Source organism: Zosterops lateralis (genome assembly GCF_965231275.1).
Source record: "Zosterops lateralis genome assembly, chromosome: 3".
Classification (NCBI taxonomy): Eukaryota; Metazoa; Chordata; class Aves; order Passeriformes; family Zosteropidae; genus Zosterops; species Zosterops lateralis.
Genome location: NC_139764.1, coordinates 68499233 through 68518922, shown reverse-complemented (window position 1 = coordinate 68518922; position 19690 = coordinate 68499233). Strand labels below are relative to the sequence as shown.

The window sequence follows — 19690 nt, the reverse complement described above, 5'->3', positions numbered from 1 at the left end:
AGGACTGATGAGCTATGATCCACAATGCTCACTCAGACTGCTTTCCTGGTGTTAGCACAGACAATCATTTTGCTCCCCTCAAGCAGAGTGAGTATCACTATCAAGCCTACCAGATCTGTATTTACCAGAAAGACTTATTTACATACTTACTTAGGCCTTCTCTAAATGGCAAAGGGAACATTTTATCACAGACAAGCCACAGGCGAAGTAAAATCACAATTATCAATTTACTTCACTAAACTAAATTTAAATTAATGTCTTTATCTGAATCATCTATGTCCTGATTAAGCACTAAGTGCTTCTAGGTTGAAACAAAATTATATGAAAATCACACCCCATAATACAATATAAAACAATCTAATGTAATGAACCAGAGAAAGGAAATGAGATTGAGGGGAAGTTTTTGGAGGTTAACATGTTCCTAGACAACCAGTCATCATTTCATATGATCTAAGGGCTTTCCTACCCAAGCTTAGGGTTAAGAAAGGCACAATGAGCTTTGAGTTAAAAACTATTCAATGCAATCTCTACTACTCTACTAATTCTACTACAAGGAGTAGAATAAACTCCCCCAGCATGCCAGTGATGAAAATTCAGCTTAGTATAATATGATGAGCATTTGAAGCATGGGCATTAAAATACCCATTTAGGGCTTTATAAGCTTACAGGATGAAATGCCCCTAAGCATTTAAGTGTCCAAGAAGGTTGTGCAGCATTTCCAAGGGAGACTTGGCACTTACCAGTCTAAGAGGCTTCATGTTGCTGCTGCTGCTGTGCTCATTGTGAACTGTCTGGTTCCTACTTCCCTTTTAAAGGCCACCAAGCAAAACCTCACTGGTGGTGACACTGAGACTACAAATGGAGTTTGCACATTTAGGAAGTTAAAAACCAGGGCTGGCAAAACTGGCCCCACAGGACAAGCTGTCTCCAAACTGATACATACTCAGCCTAAAAACTGTATTTTCAGTTCTGCTAAATGCAGTGCTACTGTAGTTTCCATACTGGAGAGAAAACTCGTAGGAAGGAGGGAATTAAGAACAAAGAGTGGTGATTAAATATAGTTATTTTTCTACATACAGAGAAATCCTACATCTTTTCTAAATGCGGGGCTATACAGAGCTAGCCATTTTTCCTTTTTAATTTGTTTACTTAATCCCGAAGTAGCTGCAATTGTTGTGGCTTTCCCAAATAAACAATGACTTACCTTAAAATGACAGAAAAAAATTATCCTAGAAATGCTCATGTACTTTAAATTTTTGCCCTGGTTCCATTGGCTGGGTATGTCAGACTGTCACTCAGCTGAAGCAACAGACATGTCTCTACTTGTACGGGTTCAAAGAAATGGGAACAAGTACTCCCCCTCTGTTACAAAGCACTTTGTTACACAGGCCTACACTCTTCACTGGAATTAGAGCATGGCAAATGCTGAACTGTCCCTCTTTCATATAGAATATGTTGTTCTTACATAAATTTAAAGACGTAAATTACTTTAATTTCATTATCATTTCTCTGGATGTCTAAAGGCCCTTTGAAATACCTGATTTCAAAAACATCCCCATCTAGTTTATGTGACAGAAATCAAGGGAAGGGAGAGAGTGTCCAAGATCACACACCTCGCTCACAATGGCAGGAATAAAAGCAAAGCCCAGACTCCTGTGTCTCCATCTCTAGCACCTCTTCTCTGGTCATTTTGTACAAGTGAGCAGTACAAGCAGGTCCAGCTGCAGCAGTCTCAAGGTGCCTGCCTATGTGCTACCTACTCTTCCTCAGCATTAACAGCTCCTCCTGAAGTGGTTTTGTGACACAACTGCCTACAGTCCACAACCCAATTTACTTTTGATATGAGCCCACTGAAACTGAGGCTGAGTTTCAATGGTTAGTGCCTGGCTTCTCCTCTATGGCATTTCTGTAATGAAACAGCATTAAGGGGCACAGGATTTCAAATGAACGCCTGCAATCTCCCTGCTGTAAACACTATTTAAATACCAATAAATTGGTGACACAGAAGGAAACAGTCTAAATGTGACAGTAACCATTTGCATTAGTAAAGTAGCCTTTAGCATATCCCCATGTTAGTAATCCCAGAAGGTTAGTAATCCCAGACTGTACTGCTGGATTTTGTCAAAGCAAAGCATATATTCATATATATGTATCCATCAAGTACTGAATTACTCTAAATCAGAAAAATACAAAACAGGTTCTTCGGTACCTACATCAGTTCTAAGGATTTAAAAATTTCCTTTAAAAGAAGAATCTTAACTAAGAAATTTACAAGAGAGATCCAAATCAGCAGGTTTATTCCTGCCGAAATAATGCTCTTGACTTGCATTTGTTTATAATTACAGCCCGCTCTTCTCCGTAAGAAACACAAAACCAGCCTTACTGTTTCAAAAGGATAATCCAAACCTATGCGAGAACGACGTAAACGGCGGACAATTCCGAGGGAAGAACCACCCGGAGGAGCCCGAGAACTCGGCAGAGGCAGCCGGTTAGCACAGACACCGGCGGAACAGCCCTCCCGGGACCAGGGGCGCGGACAGCGACAGCATCTGCCCTGTCCCCGCAGAGGAGCCGCTCATCCCGCACCGCCACCGCGGGCAGCGCTGAACGGGACCCGCGAGCCCCCGAACGGCCCCAGGGAGAGAGGAGCCCGCGGGGAAACGCCGCCGCCACCTCCGCAGGGCAGCCCGGACCCCCGCCCCTCCTTCCAGCAGGGATTGCTCTGGGAGATGCGCCCGGGGAGAGACCCCCCCGCCCCGGGGGAGTTCAGCGCCGAGGGGGCACCCCGGCCCCCCGCCAGTACCTGGTGCTGCCGGCCCGGGCTCGCCGCCGTCCGTTCGGCGCTGGGGGCCGGGGCCGGGCTCTGGGCTCTGGCAGCCCCGCCGGGCTCTGCCCCAGCCCCGCCGGGGCGGTGCCAGCCCGTCCCGCCCGCCCGGCGCAGGGGCGGAGCGGCGGCCGGGGCGCTGTCTGCCGGGACCCCGCGGCTGCTCCTGTTCGCGGAGCGGCACCAAGTGCCCCGGGAGTGGCACAAGAGGCGGCAGCCCCCCTCCAGTCCCCCCGGCCCGGCAGGACAGCCCCGAGCCCCCTTGGCTCCCTTCCGCTCTCTTCCCCGGCACAGAGACGCTCCTTGGACAGTGCTTTCCGCTCCCCGCTCCTCTTCCTTATGCAAGAGTTTCTACCTTCTTTTTGAACAACAAAATAATTACGGCTTTTAAACCGAGAAATCGCAGGAGGTTCACATTTTGCAGATATTTGTGTGACTAAGTGTGCTGCTGCAGCAGAAATCTGGCCTCCTGCCTATTCCCAAGATCATAACAATCCTGGGCAAACATATGTTTTGCAATCGTATCAGCAAAACACTCGGCCTTTGTTTGCAGCAGGCTGTGCTGCGCCTGCCGACCCCCCAGGGCTGTAAACTCTGCCAGATGCCTTGCATCTCCCACCTCTTCTGGTCTGGGATTTTATGTCATCAATTATTTCAAAAGAAACAAGTCCCTGAGCTGGCCCACGTGATTTTTACTTATTTTTTTCTTTCATAACAATGTAAGATCTATATAAAGCTACATTCTGTTAGATAGTTTTCCTTCAAATAATTTGAATTTTTAAAAAATATGGTAGACCCCAAGACAAGATCTTCTGTTGCAGTTTTCATGGGAGAAGGGCCTGGACAGCTGTGAACCCCTGAACATACTCACCTGGGAGAGGAAGGCGTCTGCCTGCAATTCAGGCTGTGCGGTTTTGAGCTGTACCAAGTTATCTTAACAACCAGGCAGGGAAATTCCATGACACTGAACTTTACACTTCTGTTGAATGTAAAACTGAACACTGCAAAATTGGTCAGAGACTGTTCCTGTTACCAAACCTAGCAGCTAAATGCAGAAAACACTGAGGACAGTGCTGTCAGGGGAACATGGCAATGTGATGCAAGGCAGCAGTTCTGCACATCTCTAATTCTTGAGCCTTAAAGGTTTTCTTTCCTCCTTGGTTTTCAAATACCACCACGCCTCTGGGTCATGCAATTAACGCTGGAGAACCAAGGGATACTCTACTGCTGAGGGCTTAGCAGCAGTTATAAGGTTAAATTACCTAGAGGTGCCCAAGTACCACAGCTCCATCCTTATCTGGGGCCTTGGCTTGAAGCTGGTAAGTTTCTCCAGAAGAAACTGAGTGTTCTTACCTACTTGCACTTTATAAAATGCTCAACAGAAACATGGAGAAAGAATAATGCAATACTGGCAAGGAAGATTACGTTTTGTGAGCTAATAAAATAAACTAATGAAGAACAGTGTTTAATTCCCACTGCTTACTTCAGGCCAAGGTATAACAAAAAGGTGGCATGGGCTCCTCTTTCAACACAGGCAAAGAACTGGCTTGTGCTCAGAAAGACTATTGAAAGGGAGAGTAATTACCTAAAAGCTGAAAGGCAAGAAGATGCCTCACCATAAAAAGTTTCCCTGGATGACAGACGAATGGTCATCCCCTTCAATGAATTTGTTAATACCTTTGGAAGAAGAGGTGGGGGTTTTGTCCACTGTGGTCATTTGTACTGCCTGAGTATTTGTGAGGAAGCCTGTTAATATTAACAGTTGTTTCTATACAAAAAACCTTGGCAGATACAGATTCTTTTCTGGCATCATCCAAGGGAAATTCTCTCTCTTTAAACAACCAACTCAGCAACAGAAGGTAGGAAATGGTATCGTGTTCTTCGCTTTTCTCTGTCAGGAGAGATGGAGGCAGTGACAGCATGTCAGAAAAACTGTGTACAAAGGGGAAGAGGAAGTTGCACAGCCACAGCAAACAAATAATAATGGACTTAAAAGCTCTCCCATATGGCCAGAGTACACAAGCCCTGCTCAGGCCCCAGGTATGCCTCTGCCTTAGCAGAATCCCATCACCCCGGTGTGCTGCAAGCTCTTTCTCACACAAGTATCTCCATAGTGCAACTCCTCCAAACTAAAGAGCCCCCACAAACCTGAGTCCCCTGCTCATCTATAAATCAGTACACAATTGCAGACTGAAATTATTCCTATTTGTGAGCTAGTATGACCAATTACATGAATATTTTCAGAAGAGAATATGGCACAGAGCTCACTTGGGTACTGCTGAGTGCAAACCACAGCACAGTCAGGGAACACAGGGACAGACCTATGGTTTGGTTTGCATAACTGGAGTGTTCCCCTGGGGAAACACAACAGTGTGTTTGACCATGTATCGATGCAAGTAAACAGAGATCTAGTGAAATGCTCCTATGGGAAAACACAACAACAGATGTTTAACATGAAAATATCGATAGATAGTGAGTTCCTTTCACCCAGAAAGAGTGCATGAGATATACTCAAAGTAAACACCAGCTAAAGGATGGAAGCATATTCCTTCATAGCAAGCACATCCACAGAAGTTGGCATTTAACATCTGTGCACTCTAAGTTATCAGAAATGCAATTTTTCCTTATTGCTACATTTAAAGAAAAGTGCTGGGGAAGCTAAAATGAGACCAACCAGCTCCAGTGTGAAAAGCCTGATCCTGCAAGCAAGTATGTCTGCACTTTGCTGCTAGAAGTTGAAACAGTTCTGTTTCGGTCCAATAGGGCAACTTTTTGAGTCAAGTTCAGCACAAACATATGACTCCAAAGAGCTGGAAAACATAGGTCTTAAATTCTTTCCACAGAAAAGGCATCCAGACAGGAGTACTTGAAATGCCTGTTACTGCAATGCCCTGGACATCAAATTAGTATCTCAGAGGATGATTAGATGATTCTTTCCCAGGAACATTTACAAGTAAAACCAGGTAATTCTTTGGGGCTCTAAGCTGATTTGTATTAGTTTTAGCTCCACCTAATATTGTGCCTTAATGAAGTCACCAGGTGTTTCTACAACCACTAAGCAGCCCCACACTGGGCACTATGAACATTTCCTTGTGGATTCCTCTCATTCCATGCTGTCCACAGCCACTACCCTTTTCATAACAAATTTCATATCTGTCTATTAATCTCTTCTATCCCTTGATTATACATTTGCTATTTCTCAAACAGCAAAAATCTTTATCATGATAACAATATGGCACAGTAATCAAACTATTCATCACAGTGATGAAAGAATTTAAATTAAATAGAAGAACCATTATAGCATGCAAGTAAAAAAAAAAAAAAAGGCCAGTATTTGAAAGCATTCCTCTTGATTTAACCTTAATCTGATTGTCAGGCTTCAAAAAAATCATGCTATTATTAGAATTGGTACACAGTTCTAGGGATGGGAATACACTGTATCCTTTGTACAATCTAAATTCTTGCTGTATGTGTCAAAAAGGAACAACCCTTTAGGAATGTCACTACACCTGACACTTTTATAATAATAACAAAAACAAGTTGTTTATTAGAATGGAGGGCTGACAATTGGCCACATCAGGAGATAAGTTTAGACCAATATATAGAAGATTTCCTTTAGGATTGTAAGGTTAGCTAAGACTGAACATTTTACCCTATTCATACATTATATTTATTGTCTTTTCTTCAAACCTAATCTGCCCTTGAAATGCTCTTTTTCTATTTCTAGACCCTGCTTAAACACTGCTTTCTTAATGGCCACATCTTCAGCATTAATGGGCATATGACTTGCAAGTGATCATGCTGGCTTGTGAGCAATTATAAATCAGGTCATTCCTAGCCCACTGTGTTTCCCACCAAAGACACCATCTTTTCTCTCAGAGCTGCAAGAGGCTGTGAGACTCCTTTGTTTCACCTGAGCTGTTTTCACAACTGACTGACTTGAACTCACCAAGCTGCAAGAACTCCAGTGGTTTTGTTTCCAGAACTATTTGGTTCATCACTTAGGACTCTTATTGCCCCCAAAGAGTCCTTCTGGTAATTTCTGCCTTTAAGATTTCTACAGCTCACTCCCACCACTAAACCACAAGTTGTTTTGTTTTTAATGTCAGGCACAGCTTGTCCAAATTTAACATTCTGTTCTGCAGTTATTAGGTAGCAGAAGTACAAAGTTTAATTTAGGGAGCTATAAGAAGTTTAGATCTTGAGATTATTCATGCTTTGGCAAGGACACGAAAACAGAAGTATGGTTTCTAAGACTACTGCAAATAGGTAGATTAAAGATGCATATCAAAAGCTTAGAAGATTGAAAAAGTATCTTACCAGATTATCCTTCCTCTTTTTTAAGAGGGTATGCAGCTCTTCCTAGGCTGATACAGAGAAGCTGAACTATTGAAGTTGTTTGGCTGGCTGGCTGTAGGTTCTGCTGCTGCTGTTCTGAGATGGCTCCAGACTCACGCACCACAGAAGAATACTCAGGTTAACAAGTCCCCCCAGACCCAGCTCTCTCAAAATCAAAGTCTGTGCCAGCTGGTTTCAAAGCTGACCTTGGTATCTCACAGGTAACTTCTGAACTTTTAATGGCTAGAGGGTGTATAGAGAGAAGACTGGCTGTCCAGCTGCAGATTGTCACCAATCCCTGGGGAATGGAACATCTGCGGGCTGCCAGTCACACTGCAGTTTCTCAGTAGTAAATAAGCATTAAGGTTAAACAAAACTAGTTTAACCTTAATAAGAGTGTATTTGTAGTTCAGACAAGAAAAATAAAACTTAGCTCACAGCTGTCTAGAACTGGTTTGGCCTAAACAGGTCACCTCTTTCCTTTACTAGCAAACTGCTGGGTCACACCAATGCCAAACATATTTCACAGTTCCTTGGAGCTGGGATACGTTCTACCATCTAATACTGGTGTCCCTTCTCCCCGAGATGAATACTCAAAAGGGATGAATATCATGTGTCCACTGAGTGAAAATTCACCCTTGGGAACTTCCTGCAACTCCCAATCCTCATGACTGATTCAGTGAAGAGCAATGAGACAATTCAGTACCTTAGTTGCTATGCTGCCTGGAATGCTGTCTGACCCTGCCTCACCAGTATCATGTAAAGATGCTCTTGGAAGGCCTGTCCTGCATGAATGGAATTGTCCCTATCACTCACTGAGCAATCAACTGCCAACAAACCTTTTACACAATGCAAACATATGTCTTCAAAGCAAGAGAAGGCCAGCTGAATCATCTCTGTGAGTTTACGGCTTCTATTTTGGTTTCTTTTAACTGCATTTAACCTCAGAAATAGTCTTTATATGAAAATAGAAGAAAAAAACAGCGAAATGCATCTCATTACTAGCTTCAGACAGAAATAAGACACAACAGTAAACACATGGGGAAAAAGAAAAGGCCTTTAGGAATACTGGAGTGTTACACTTGGCTTACTGGAATTGGCTGAGACCATGGCAGCAAGTGACCCAGAGCTGCACTGCTGTGAGGAACAGGAAATGCTGTGCAAGTGTCCTGTAAAGAAGTTGCATCTAAAACCTGCTCTCATATTCTGGAACATACAGACATGCAACCCAGAAGTGCATCTTACCAGAAGCTTTTTGCCATCTTTACTCCTAGGGTCTCAAGTGTGTTTCCAGAAAATTGCTTCTTACTCTGACCTGAGCCTCATGCCTGACTTGATTCGACAGGTACAACATACAAAAAGGTTACTTTTGCAGAGCCTTCACCAAGGAACAAACTAGAAATCTATAAAATGCTTTCTCAAGAAGTCAAGTCAACCCTTAATCATTTATATTCACACTGCATTCAAAGATTTTTTTTGTGTGTGTGTTTTTGTTTTTTAAATGAATTCAATGTTTTCCCCACAAAACCACAAGTAACAAGAATGGAATATGACGAAATGTCATGCCATTTAGTGTGTACCACAAGACCCAGCTATTTATCTGTAGCTTGATTTTACAATGAGATAAATGAAGTGAAATAGTACTAAACTAATAATGTGAATTACTGCTAGAGATTCAGGAACCCTTCTGTCAGTAACTGCACTTTGGGAGACTGTTTTGTGGCTTTCTTCTTGCACTTGCCACTTTCAGGCACATGCTCAGAGTGCCTAAGAGCAGCAGCCAGGGAAGAAAAAGGAAAAATCAGTTCTTTTATTTTCAGTTTTCACAGTCTAGCTGTGAGCCACGTAATGTACATTATTTTTTTGAGTATTTGAATTTTGGAAAAACATCACATTTTTTTTATTAGGAAAAAAAATCCAAATAACCATAAATCTGTATTCCCCTTGTATTGTCTATAATGACCTATCTTGTCAGGAGTGTTGCCAGTTCCTCTACTGAATCTCTCTCCTTATTTACCTAATATATGGAGCCAAGTAAATACTATCATATAGGATTTATCAACTCTTTTAGAACAGTATCTTGGCAAAAAGTTAAGTACAAAAGTAAACAGCATCATCTGATTTAATGATAGCCATTAAGAAAACAGATCATCCTCTAGATACTATTCAACAACTGCTTGCTGTAAGTTAAGGAGATAACACCAGATCTGTCCTTTTCATATCAGATGTTTCTTTTTGCTTTTGTACTCAAGAGACAAACGCATTAAGACTTCTGCATGAGGAGAACCATAAAAAATACCCAGATAAAGAATGAATTTCTTGTCAGTTTTGGCAATTTTTGTTGGTGTTATGTTTAAATTCAGACAGCACTGTGACCATAATTCTTCCCATTTTCAGATGATATGGCAAAGATTTTTGAAACAAATCTCTTTTTTTTGGCCTGTTCTTTCTAAATCAGAAGAACTGAGAAAAGCACTGCTTTCCTGCTGATACAAACCCTAAAAGATCTGGCCTGTCTCCTGTCAGGAATCCATATAATTTCCTACAGTGGATCTTACAATATTGCCACTTGCAGCAATATGCCATTTCTTCCTCCTACAGTGAGTTAAGAGGTCACTGACATCACTGGGGGTACAGAGCAGGGAGCAGAAGCCACCCCTGCCCTGTCACCAGGGCCAGCCAACACCCGCTCTGATGAGCCCAGCAAACGGCAGTGCCCCTGCCAGCACGTGCTTCAAGGACATGGTACACGTGCCCCTGTTTAACACAGCACAACTTCTGCCTCCTTCTAAATCCTGGATAACTTCAGAGCTTGGAGAGCTCCCTCAAGGCCCCTGGGACAAACTGGCCTGGCACCAAGCTCCTGTGGGACTATCATCCTCCTACTGCCACTGCCACCTTGGCACTTTTCCAGTGGCTACAAAGGCTTTGGGTCCCCGCAGGACAACTGTAAAGTCACAGGAGATTTCTGCAACTGAGCTGCTCAGGATCTGAATAAACCCACATACTCTTCTGGACTTTGTAACATTGCTGTCTGCAATAGTGACATCTAAACCATGCAACTGTTAATACCTTCCCCCATCTACCTTCTCAAAAGCATATTTTGTAGGGCAACTAAGTCAAAACAGGCTTGGAACCAATGAACACTTTCTGTTCAAATACTGTTAAGTTGTGGGTTTTTTTTGTTTTGTTTTTTGTTTTGTTTTGTTTTTTTTTTTTTAAGTTAACCACAGTATTGGAACTTAGCCTTAAACCCACAGTTTGTTACAATCATAATTTTAAATCAATCACTTGCTGTTGTGAGAGAGGAAAGGCCACTTACCACTGCCTACCTACCTACTTTCTATATTGCCTTTTAAACCCATGATAGATTCTGCCAAAGTCCTGGAAAAGGCCAGCACCAACTATGTAGCCCCTCAGACTCACACATGCTGAAATCACACACAAAATACATACAGCCGATGTGCTGTAGGAGACACAATACTCTCAGAATTACGAATCAGTATCTTGTAATCAAGCTACCACTGAAGCCTGATCAATAGCAATTTTTGAATGTAAAGTAAGTACATAAAGTACAAGTAAGTAAATGAAAATGCACACATACCATAGTAAACATACACAATTTTACTAAGATAGAATTAAAATAGGAGCTGATAAATCTGGATATGAAGCTATAAGTGTTCAAACACCTTCTCATTTTGTCAGTAAAACTACAAATCCATACCTGTTCCTCTGCTCCTCACCAGCGTGACAACTGCCCTCTGGACACTCAGCAGGGATTCCAAACCAGCAAAACAGAGCAGAAAACTGAGGCAGAACTGGACCACATTTTCACTACTGATGAAGATACAACAATGATCACTGAAGCTTGTAAACTAAAATGTTAGCAAAAAAACTCTGGTTCATTTGCTAACTTGACTGTATTACTAACAACAGCACAGAGGATGACTTCTCTTTATCAGGATGTGTTTGTCATCTTCCTGAGAAGTCCTTCTCTTGAGAGAGACTATCACAAAAATAATTCATCCTATTATTTTTGTAAATGTAAATTTCATTCAAGTAACAAATTATAACTTAATGTGAAATGTGACTTAAAAGAAATTTACATGTCCCATCATACTCCTCTGAAGCTGGTTGGGTGAGATTAAACAAAATTTGGATTGTAGCAAACAAAGGCCAGAGGCCAACTCTTTAGAGCTACAGCAAATAAGGAATTCCTTGGCAAAGGAGGAGGTCTGGAGATGTCAAGGATCACTGCACAATGGCTGAAACATACAAAACTGAGATGAGTCCAAGAGAAATCATTTTGGTGAGCCTAGACCAGGGGTTCACAGAGAAGCCAGAGTCAGGATCAGCAGTGGGATTTGAACCACCAATGACTGGCAGGGCAGAATTCAGACTTTGGGCTAGGCAATGAGAGAGAACTCCTTAGCATCATCTCTCTAGATTTAAACTTAAGCCTAGTGGGAGTCATTTTGCTGATGCAAGGCGTTTGCACATCCACAGCCAGCAGCTGATGTGTAGAACTTGTACTAACCAGGATCCTGAAAGGGAGATTCAATTGTGGCAAATGAGAGAGCTTCCTGAGTCCCCTCTTGTAACAACAAGAGGCTGATTCTTTGCTCTGAAAAAATAAATAAATAAAACCCTTTATACCTGAATTCACACTGCAATATAATCTATATTCTTTCTTCCATGTGCAAGGGCCACATTTTCTACAATGACTTCTTTCTCGGGGCTATAAAACAATAACGAAGCATTACACACACAGTCAGGCACTTTCTTAATAGCTGTCCTGCTCTAATTATTTTGTTGAAATACAATCAAGACATTGCTGGGAGGGAACGTTTTAAACTGGAGTCACTTGAGATTTCAGGTTGTTTCTGGCAACACATTGCCCTGGCTGAGGGAAATGGTCTTGTACAAGCAACCAAAATTAATCATCTGACCACGCCTAAGCTGACCTGAACAGGAAAGAAAGATAACCCCCATATAAGCCTGTACAGCAAGCATGTTAGGAGTGAAGGACTTTGCCCGCTTTCTCATGATACAGCAACTGGACAAATTCTCCTAACAGCTCTGAATCTCAAACACAGGCTCCTCTGAAAGCAGAGGGAAGGAGAAATTAGCTAGAGGCAAGCTGGGGAGCTCATTCCCAGGGCGAAACTCCACAAAAGAAATTACAGAATAGGGTTAGCATGTTTCTGCATGGCAATGTGGGCACAGCCCAGGTGGGCAGCATAGATGATGTTAAATCAACAAATTTTGAAAAAACATGAAATGTAACTGCAGTGCATCCAGAACCATCTTTGTTCATTGGGTACTGCCAGTGAGCTCCCAAGTATCATTTGTGTAACAGGTCTGAACCTGCTCCAAAAACATCAGACACTTGTGTGTATGCAGGTAGCTGTCATTTTACACACTGTAACCAGCTAACAGAAGCCCCAAATGACCAAATTCAGTGCTACCTTCCAGGAGGGGAGGGGATGGCAGGGGTGGAAGGGACAGGAATGTGTGTGGGTAATGGCAGCCCTATTTATGAAGTCCTAAAAACAGACTAGCTCTCTGCATGGGCACTCACTGATGAAAAAAACCAACCCACAACTGCCTGCTCTGCCTCATAACAAGACAGACGTTCACATAAAACAAAACACACATTTAGATTTTTGGCTCAATATTCTTGTCTCTGAATTGTTGCTCTGCATATCAACAAATGATCCTTTGTTTTCAAAAAGCCTTAGCAGCCACAAGTTTCCCAAGAGAGTGACACTACATCCTCAGGCACTGACAGGCCTGCCTGGTAATAAGTAATCAGCATGTATGGGATAGATGGCACAAACCCAGGTCTGAGTATAGAGGAATCACAAGAATACTGGCCAAGAGAGAGTTTAAGTTAAGAAGGTATCTGGGTACAAGAATGGCAGAAAGGCACTGTACACAGTTATCCTACAACCCTGCTATGCTGCCTTGCGTGCCAGCTTGTTGACATTTATGTAGCCATTAAAAAAAGAGAGAACAACCACAAACAAGTCACTATGCAAAACTTTTTTCTAAAAGTACAATGTTAAGGAACATTGGATGCAGAGGTTTCCAAGCCAGTCTTAAAGCAATCAGCCCAACATTGAGAGTTACTGGCTAACAATTCTCAGTCAACAAGCTAAAAACGTTCAATTCCAAGCACCTAGAGCATGGGAAAGACTGCAGTCTATTTAAAAGTCAGGAATATCAAAAAGCTGCAGTAGAAACAGAAGTCTGAACTTGGCAAGTAAATGCCTTTTCCACTCCTTTTTAGACAAACTTCCATGATAAACGTTGTCTCTTTTAAAGGAATTGAATTTTGCATTGAAGTATCCCATTAAATTCTTAACTAAGCATGGTTGAACTTTTTTATAAAATATGAGAATATAGTAACTTTTTTTTCATTAAGTTTGTTGACAGACTAGAGCAACAGCACTTAAGAGTTTTCAAACAGTAAATAAAGCCTCTAAAACCAAATTTATTTCATGTTTTCTCTGTTAACTAGCAAAATATCAACTAAATGTTATTGGCATTTATCCTGCTATTTTGGTCACCATCAGATTTGAAGGAATACAGCTGCACCCATTTTTCCCATATGTTTTATACCAGCGTCTCCCTAAATGTTTTCTTCCTCTCGCCATGCAAAACTTCCATTAACTGTTGGAGAAGCTCCCCAGCTGCATTTGACTCTAATATGAACTTCCTCATCAGACTGTCTACAACCTTTAGCCCATGTTCCCAGTAGTCTCAGGGGGCAAAGGGAGTGGGCAGCTGCTCAGAAAACTTGTAACTAACAGAACATTGTGAAAGGAACATGAAGGGAACTAGAATCGACAAATTAGATTCAAAGATTTTAAGCAAAGTGCCTGAAGAGACAGCACATATTTTTAGTCTGGTAACAACCTCAGCCATTACAGAAGTGGATTTTGTACATCACCCTGGAAAGCCTACGGTTCCTGTGGTAGAAGGGTGCTTGACCTCCACGGTTTGCTGCTTACAAACAACAGTTTACATCAAGCCAAGTGTTCCATCTTAAATGTCCTTGAACCAATTTGAAAACTTATTAAAGCAGCATTGCAATTATGTGAAAAGTAGGTGGAGAAAGACCCAGAATAAAAAGCTTCAAAGGTTTTCAATTAACTTCCAAGTGGCATTTCCAAGAATCAGCACGTCTGTTCCATACTGTGAGACAGTTTTCCAACTGTTTCCTTTGCCCAGTATTTTTCCAAACTGACTAGTACAGCCAAGCATAGCTAGACAACTCAGTAGAGTGCACAGTGAAAGACATTTCAACAGAACCCTGGGTTCATGACCTAATTTGTACAACGGAAATCCGTTTAAATATTATTCTAATGTAGATATAAGAACTCTTCACATTGAGACGATATCAACCTGTGTGTGGCTCTCTTATGTGCCAGTAAGGCTTGTATGTCAAGTTCTTCCCTGATAGGTGGCCTCAACAAAATGAGGCTCAAAATTCAGAACACGAAAGCCAGTTTTCTGCTGCTTTTATTGTTTTCAGTCTCTCCTGACCCTACAGCTTCCCAAAGTAGCTCAGATTTTCAATAACGTGAGAACTAGAAGGAGCTAAAGCAATGCACTGAGGTTTCAGGACAACAACCCAAAATCAAAGCAGCCCCCCAGTTCTCCTCTAAACTTCCACCTGCAAAGACTTTCTTTCACATTATGGAAGAGTCTCATCTCTGCTCTGAGTTGCTGCTATTAAAAAAAAAAAAAAAAAATTCTAGCTCTGCAAGAGCTCATTACTACTTTGCTGATGTCTCTTTATCAAAGCCATTTGAAGAAAATGTCTGGTCTGCCCCAGGAAAAACAAAGTCCAGGAAAATTTAGCTAAATTTGAGCCTGTTATGAAGCTGAAACTTGCACAAGTTCAATAAATACAGGCTTTGTCTCAGCTAGCATCACACCACAACCTACTTCTGCTTTGAAAGAACTAGGAAGGTAGAGGTTGAAAACTCTTCATGTACACATGTAAAAGTAGAAGAAAACATGTTGGCTGCGCTCTTCCCCACTGCCTGACAGCTGGATCCACTGACCATCAAGGACAGGGAGAGAGCACAGCCAGAAAAGGCAGTTTGTGGACATGAAGGATGGCAAACCAGAGGCTTAGGTGGGGAGAGCAAGAATGAGCATCCAGAACCAAGGACTCCTAGGCAAACCCATCCCTGTACTTGTTGGGCTTAGGGACATCCCCCCCTTAGTATGGGGTCTCACCCAGGACAGCCGCCTCGTAAATTGCTGGGTAGTCTGTCAGCAACTAGTGGAAAACATCTCTGTAAAGATTAAAATACTAAAAGCAGCTTTTAGAGGATGAGATTTGGTGTTATTCAACTTCATTTAAGTTTCAAACTGTGGAAGTTTAAGATAGGGCAGGGACTTCATGGAAAACGTGGGTTTACCTGAGTCTGTGACCAAAATGCAACTAAATCCTTCCCAATGGTCTGAGAGCTTTGCTGTATAATCTGTTCAAATGGATTCAATTTGTAGAATTGAACTTCCAAGTTTTATTATTAAGCACAGCTGCTAGCAAAGAGAAACACACAAATCTGATGTGAAAATAAAATGGTAGCCTATCTATTCCTTCCACTGTGGCTACTGTATTTGTTTTCTCTCTCTGGACAAACACTCACCCAAACTTGGGACAATTCCAGCTGGTTACATCAGCAGTTTATACAGCAGTAGTTACAGACAAAAAACTAGCCTTCATATTACTCTATAGACTTTATTACAATTTCCTTCTAAAATCTGCAGCATTAGTGACAACCTTGTATGTTATTGAATCTGTAGCATCTGAAAAACAAAACTGAGATGCTTTTATTTTTCATCTTCAGAACAAATTCAATAAACCAGAGTTGCACGGAGCATCTAATTATCACACAGATTTTCAGAGACATCAAATTAGCATCAACTTTGCAATTAACACTACAGGCCAGTGACAAATGATGCAGGAGTACCTGTTAACACAATTTAACAAAACCAGTCCAGTTCCAAAGCAAAGAGGGATTCAAAGCCTTTCAGATGACAAGAAATAGTGGCCAGCTGGCAAGAGATTTAATGAATACAACAGCATTCAGCAGCAATTTGAAAACTGTCTGCTTGGGTAAGGCCGAGTTATTAAAGAAATCTCCATTTATAAACAGTGTTGATGGGATTTAAACAGCCTGTGTAAGAAGGATTAAAAGTCAATTGAAAAGTCTGTACAGATAAGAAAGCAAAAAGAAACTGTGCCCTTGAATTCTGTACATAGTGATTAACCTTATCTCTGTCTCCTGGCACACAGCAGGGGTAAAACAGCCTGCCTTATGCTGGTGAGGGGGGCTCTGCATTAGGGCTATTTAATGCTTGTACAGTGCTTTGAGTTCTTCACTCTCCCACTCTCTGTTTTTCCAAACTTTATACTAAAAATCATCTTTTACCATCCCACCAGTTACATTTAGCAGATACCAAGGAGACACATAAATTACAAGAGTCTGTCCAGGCATGCTATAATGATTAGGTTTTTCCTTCCTTTATGTAATTGATCTTGCTATTCTGTTATACTTTTATAACTGTACACCTTCAGTATAAACCAGTGTAAATATTGACAATGGAGATCAGCAAGTGGGGATTTCTGGGAGAAGGAGGAGGGAGATGAGAACTTGTTTTTAAGAGTTCTTTTCTCTTTTCCTCTTTTCCCTCCAAGATTTCCTATAATATTCTGCTTTACCCAAGACTTATTATGGCTTTTCATTTATGTATCAATTCTTAGAATATGACAACAGAAAGGAACACAAAACTAGCTCTTTTCAGTCCTTAATCCCTCCCCTATCCTTTCTCATCTTCTCATCCCATCCAAAATCCAGCCTATTCTGGTAACATAAGTTGCCTATTTCTGACGTGCCTTTTGTAAAACGGCCAAAGCCAAAGAGCATTTAAGGTGAAAATGTACAATGCCACGTCTTGTCTTGGTTTCCCTTGCCTGTAACATAGCCTAACATTTGATTTGCTTCTTTTGGTCTTCTCCAGGATACAATAAGAGCTTTATGAAAAAGCTCTGTAAGAATCCGGGCCATTGATTTGAACAAGGACTATTTAGCCATGACACAGCACCAAAGAGAGCTGCTCAACACGGCAGCTCTGGAAGCAGCATTGCCCTTTCAGTGCAGGGCTCTTAACAGGAGTGCAGTGCTTGGCAGCAAAGCTGGGCAGCTTCTGGGACACGAGGTTATCTCCTGGCACAGTCGTTCACCTCATTGTACCAGCCTGTCAGAGCTAGTTCAGGTGTGCCCAATGCTGCACCACAAAACATGATGTAAACATATTCCAATTACTTATCTGTGACATTTATCAGCCTATGTTTTTTTCCAAGGCATCACAAAAACCATTACGTAAACATAACCAGAATATTATTTGCAGAAGGGGAAAGCTATTCCACTGAGATGTAATATTTAAGAAACAAACAAACAAGTCACAAATACTTATAAGTACATTGCCTCCATGCAAATCTAGGGTGGAAATGAAGAACATCAATATACAATTGCCCTAGGGAGATTCAATGAGCTTTTAATCAATCAGCTGTGTTTGTATAAACCTGTATAAAAATCTTGTAGGCAATACACTTTTTCATTTAATAAGTATGGGTTTATATCCTACAGAGTAAAAAGTACATTGTCATTCAATATATGTTTGTGACTGTTCATTTTGCAGCAATGTTTTCATGGTCCAGTTCTTATTCTGGATGACATACCCAAGGAACCCTCATTTAGGATCTAGAAATAAACTTAGCAACACCAAAGCTTCCCTAAAGCTCATCACCCCTTTATGTAGTTTCTACTGAAAAAAGGAGGGTTTCTTGGTACTTTCTTCTGTTTGGGCTACAAAGTCAGCATAGGTAAAATAGCCAGGTCTCCCTATCTTTTAGAGTTCCTACCATCTTAGTATGACACTAAAAAGGATTGGATTGACAGTCCGTAAGGGCTGTGAAAGACGAGGTGAAACCTTAAAAACTGAAAACCCACCTTGCATCTGAATGTAGTCAGGCAGGTGCCTCATTAAAACATCAAGAGTATCAGTCACAGGTCCCCTGCCTCAATGCACGTACTTAAGAGGATTATGAGCTAAAAATGTGCAGTTTGGCTCCCTCATTGTAACCTCATGATGTTATTTGGGCATTTATGAATAGCCAGAGCTGCTAATAACATGGCACGTACCAATCACACTGCTAAGCAAGTGATCTCACCTAGGCAGCTTGTGTAAACATGGCTCAGCCACAGAAATATGACAGGCTTCTGAGCATGCTTAAGGTTATTCCATGGAGAGTATTTACTGTGTTACCTGGAAACACATAAACAGGGCTTTTGGAGGTGTGTCCCCCTCCCAGTTTTTCATGAAGAAAAATTAGACCAGGAATTCCTTCAAAGAAGGGGGGTTTGCTATTGTGGTAATTTAGCATACTATATTCTGAAGATTAACTTCTCTAAACAGCAAATACTCCTTTCCAAACCCAGCAATCTTCCTTTCTGAACACTTACTACCATTAGGAAGTATTCTGCTGTTATAGCCAAGAAGTGATGGCACTTCTGGTGGCCTATTTGAACACATGCACACTGCATTTGTGGAATTAAGACCACTTCTCCCCACTAATGCATTTTGGAAAAGTACTTTTTAAAGCTTCCTGGACATGACAGCAAAAACTGAATTTAGATTCGGAAAGATAAAAAGTCCAAACCCTTTGAAAGATGCTATAAATATATCTGTTACCTTCTTCTTTAAATCAATAGATATTACTTACTTGTTGGCAAACTGGTAGGAAAATAAAGTCTTTGGTTATTCACAAGGTCTACCATTAAAAACCAAGAATGGGTAGATTCAACTGTCTCATAGTCTCATGGAGATACAGCTAAACCCCAGTTCTGTCCAGATTAGAAGAGGGTAAATCCTATTTACCAGCATTTAATCTCCCCTATACTACATCTTCCATTATTAATACTTAAAAACAGAATTCTATTTCATATGGAGCAGTGTTAAAGAACAGAAATTCCATAGAAGTAAATATGAAGGTCACTCTACATGAAATTTCTGGTTTGCAAAATATTTGCCAAAGAATCCTGTAAGAAAAAAAAGTCTATTTTTATATAATGTATTTCATTATATCAACTAAAGCAGTTGGAAAACTACAGGGGGCAAGCTCTACTTCAGATCAGGCTTAGAAGCTTATCTACTTTTATCAATTGTATGAGCTCATCTAAGAAAAGCAAGCCCCTCTCCCCACAAGTCTGATTTGCTGTTATAACAGCTACAATGCTATTTTTATTAAAAAAAAAAAAAAAAAAAAAAAAAAAAAAAAAAAAAAAAAAAAAAAAAAAGTTTAGAGTGTTGCCAAATGTTTTCAGTTGGCTTTTTTTCATCCCCAACAAAACAGCAAATAATTCTTTCCTTAAAGGCTCCACTGCTACAAGTACCAGAGCAGGAGAAGGAACAGTGGTCAGACAACACATTTTAGAGATATAT

General features: G+C 41.2%; 1 protein-coding gene across 7 annotated transcripts in view; it reads right to left on the bottom strand.

The window, feature by feature from the left end:
- The window catches only part of SESN1 (sestrin 1), a gene marked incomplete at its 5' end in the record, with an annotated part of 77603 nt that overhangs the window by 13905 nt on the left and 44008 nt on the right, over nt 1–19690 (bottom strand). The window contains one exon of one of the 7 annotated variants that reach the window (XM_083856448.1): nt 3696–3718. The exons of 5 other annotated variants lie outside the window; for them this stretch is intronic. Of the gene's footprint in view, nt 1–2803; nt 2895–3695; nt 3719–19690 lie in introns of those variants that run through there. One more of the 7 variants, XM_083856447.1, reaches the window with a different exon arrangement.